This window comes from Sceloporus undulatus, chromosome 2 (genome assembly GCF_019175285.1).
Source record: "Sceloporus undulatus isolate JIND9_A2432 ecotype Alabama chromosome 2, SceUnd_v1.1, whole genome shotgun sequence".
Classification (NCBI taxonomy): domain Eukaryota; kingdom Metazoa; phylum Chordata; class Lepidosauria; order Squamata; family Phrynosomatidae; genus Sceloporus; species Sceloporus undulatus.
Window position 1 is genome coordinate 13,098,013 of NC_056523.1, and position 4,164 is coordinate 13,102,176.

Consider the following 4,164-nt stretch of genomic DNA (forward strand, 5'->3'; position numbering starts at 1 on the left):
CTACATGGCTACATAGCCCGAAAAACACAAAAAAATAAGGATGCCGGCCATGAAAGCCTTTGATTTCTACAAAGTTGGCCAGCTGCCTATTTGGCAAGAGGCTCCCTTGCTGGAAAGCCTGTCTGCAATGGGGGCAGGAGGCCTCTTCCTCTGAATCCCCCCAGCAGTGGGTCAGGCAGTCTCTGCAGAAATTGTGCCCACACTGGGGGATGATCATTGGGTCTCTGAAATAGTCCAGGCAGATGGAACAAGTGGCTTCCTCAGAAAGATCCTGGACAGTATTCCTACTTGCAGCCATGTCTGCAGTCTACCAACTTTAGTTTCACTTCTTTTGCTTTCAGAGGCTGGGCGTTTTCCCTTGCAGTAAAAGTTTTGCTTCTGCAACAGCGTTTGGAAAAGACAAGATGGACTCAGGAACAGACTTTTGACATAGGCTGCAGCTGCATTGAGGAATTAATGCAGTTTGACACTGCTTTAACTGCCCTGGTTCCATGCTGTGGAATTCTGGGATTTGTAATTTTGTGAGACATGGAAGGGTTATGCCAGGGTGACCCTACATCCTCCTTTTCCAGGACATGTCCTACATTTCATCCTTCTCTCCAGGCAGAATTCCAAAATGTCTTCCATTTAGTGCTGGACTAAGGACTTTATTATACTAGACGAATCCCGGGCAGAAACAGGATTTTAAAAAGTAGGAAAAAAAACCCGCTAATTTAGGATGTTTTTCAGATGACGTTTCTTCCAAAGAGCAACAACGCGAAAATAAAGCGAACAGAAAGTCGACAAAACCGACACATTTTTATTTTCGGAAACTTCCGAAAGTAAAAAAGGTGTTGCTTTTCTCGACTTTCTGTTTGCTTTAGTTTCACGTTATTGCTCTTTGGAAGAAACATCGTCTAAAAACATCCCGCATTTGCTTCCCCCCCCCACTTTTAAAAATCCTGCTTCTGTGCGGGATTCGACTAGTATGATAAGGCTCTAAGAAGCATGAATTTGTATTTATATCAGTGTTTGTTTTTATTTAGTAATGCCCTACATTTTTCTTGAATGTCCTACATTTTATACAGTGCCTTGTCCTCCTTTGCAGTTATCACATCTGGTCCCCGTGATCCAATAGTACCCTGAGAGTCATAGTCCTACAAGGGTCTGCACCTTCTCTTCCAAAGAGAGCTGGTGCCTCATGAAGCTCCAAATTCCAGGATTCTGTAGGATGGAGCCATGGCAAGAAGCAAGCTACAAATGGCTACAGCAGTTTGCTTTTGCCTCAGACTACTGGAAGGGATTTTTGAGTTTCCAAGGAATCCTTGCATTAAAATTATTGCATGTACAGCTCAAGAATGTTTATTATTATTTTTCAATCAAGATCTCTAGCAGAACTCTTCTGGGGGGATCTCCAAGAAGCCATGCCTTAGTAGCTGATGCATTTTTGGGTTTCCTTGCCCTTTCTGGCTGCCTCTATAGAGTTTATCACATGAAGATTGAGAGTTTATCCTGTGAATATCCTGGAAAAGTTGCATAAATAGACGAAACGATTTCACACGACATTGCACAAAACCTGCCATTAAAGTGGTCACAAAGAAGCATTAAGGCACATCTTTTTACTTTTAGGATTTCAGCGACAATACATTTACGATATCACTTTATTTGCGCAATTGCTTGTGATAATCATTCGTGCAATTACTCATCATTTCCACTTTATTTACAGGATGCTTTAAATGCCCTTTAATCTCTCTTTAATGCCAAAATTAACCCATGTGATAAACTCCCTAGATGGATTAAGACACTTGAGTGCAAATTGAGGCCTCATTCCCTCTACAGTTAATGTGAAGCGTGATGCGGGCTATATGACCCTTATTCACATTTGAACGCACTTCCAATCCTCATTTGATCGATTAGAAGAGGAAAGGTCTGTGGAAAACACATATAGGTCCGGGGTTTCCTGACACTAGTTTGGGAGTGTTTTTTTTTAAAAAAAGAAAGCTTGATTCTGAAGCATGTCTAGTAAGTGGGAATGCCAGATCAGAATTGTGTTGGGGTTTTTTATCGCAAAATCAATCTATTGCTAAAGCAAGTAGTTGCTTTAGCAATAGATTCATTTTGCGATCAATTCTATGGAGCAAAAAATTTCTCTTGCCCTTCTTCTCTGCCTCTTCCTGGGTTCCTCATTGCTGGAGAAAGCAATTTGCCTGGTGGTGGCGGGGCTTCCTTCCCCCTCTCCCCCTTCTTTTCCTTCCCCTTGCCTCTTTCCTTCCTTCCTTCATTCCTTCCTTCCTTCCAGGCTGCTGCTACTGCTTTTCCCGGGGCTGACAGGTCTTGCGGCCCTGGAAGAGAGAGAGTCCTGTGGGAAGGGTTTTGGGGGAAGGGGGTGAAGGGCAGCCACCTTCCCTGACTCCTCTAGTGGGAACGACAAGTGCTCCCAGCTAAAAAAGCAGTTCCAAACAAGGTCCCTTTTCATAGTGTGAACGAGGGACCTTTTGAAATCGCTTTACTTAACGGAGCGGAGCCAGGTTCGAATGCAGATTATACTCCAAGTGGGAATGAGCCCAAAGACTCTTTTTCTATCACTCCTAACACTTTAAAGTTTAAAGTTGGTCTCCCACTTTTTCATTGGCTTCCTTGTAAGAAAAAAAATCATTCAAAGATTGAGAGGTCCCACAAGGTAGCAGGTGGTTTTGAAAACTTCTTGAAAGACATTTGTTTTGTATCGTTCTTTCGAAGGGAGGTGGCTCCATTTTATCCTGAAACCTTGGCATGTGTGAATAATGCTAGGCTTAAAATGACTCAAAGAGATTTGCGAACACAAAGCAAACCCCAGTATGCATCAGCGCAACAATCCACATCTCCTCAGGACAAAACAAAAAGTGTGAATGCCCCCTTAATTTTCCAAGGAGTTCCAGCTTCTACCCAGGCAGAAGGTAGATCAGGATCTACTAAGGAAGGGTTTTTGACCATTCCCTACCCAGGCTTAGTTTGCTCAGGAGACACGGGAGCATCACCAGGGCTTTCTCAGAACAGAATCTCTGCCTTTATCAAGAAACTTCCCCAATACTTGTTCCCCAGATGTTGTGGACTACAATTCCCATTGCCCACCTGCAGGATCCTGGTGTGTGGAGATGATGGCACAAGGAGGGCATGGAATCGGCCCTCCTCCTCCCTCTCTCTTGTGTGTTTTAGGACTTTGCAAAGGGCAGACTCATTCTGCCTTTCTCTGAAACACCTTTTGGGGTTAATGTGGCAAAGAGGATTCTCCTCCCCTGGTATCCCCTTCCCAGAGCGCGCGCATGTGTGTGTGTGCATGTGTGTGCGCACGCGCACTTGTGGAAATAATACTTTGGAGCAAGCTCAGAGAAGGTATTTCCAAGCAGGCAATGAGGATTTGTTGATAGCCAAATTCACATTGAGCTCATTTTAATGTGCTTTTAACCCCTTGTTGTGCTCTCTGTGTGATGACCAAGAGCAAATGGACTTGCTTTTCTGGGAGGCCATCACTTTAACCATTTTGGGGATGGAAGCACATAGGACCTACGTATGATAAAGTCCAGGGATGCTTTCATTGTGAGTTCCTGAGATTGGATTGCATGGCCTTTGGGGCTCTTCCAGTTCTGTGATTCTAGAAAAGGTTGAAGGAGTTGGGCATGTAATATCTTTTAAAACATCAGACAAAGGGCAGAATATAAATATTTAAATGGATAGAAAATATTTTAAAGAGCTATAATGAAAGCTAAGAATATACAAATTAAACAGATGCACATTGTATCTCTGGGCATGACAGACAGGCCAAAATAAAGCTGCTTCAGGTCACTTTGGAGGAGCTGTTTAAATGATGCATGCATCCTAAGAGGTCAGAAGTGGCGCCAAAAGCCATGCTCCAATCCTAAGGATTGGAGCACAGCTTTGGCGCAGCTTCTGACCTCTTAAGATGTGTGTGTCATTTAAACAACATATTTCCAAGGTGACCCGAAACAGCTTTACTTTGGCCTGTCTGTTTGGGCTTTTGTTTACTTCTTCCCCTATTCTTTCGGCTCAGGCAAACAAGAGATTGTAATGATAGGTAATGTAACGTGTAATGTGGTCATAGATTGTGGCAGATGTTTGTCCTCTTGTACTGTATTCAGTGAAGAATGCACAGTGATGATAAAGCCAGTCATGATGAGACGGTGGTGG

At 43.4% G+C, this 4,164-nt stretch overlaps 1 protein-coding gene across 1 annotated transcript in view; it reads left to right on the forward strand.

The window, feature by feature from the left end:
• LOC121921989 (zinc finger protein RFP-like) overlaps window positions 1–4,164 on the forward strand; it is an 85,932-nt gene that overhangs the window by 13,511 nt on the left and 68,257 nt on the right. The window lies entirely within an intron of this gene.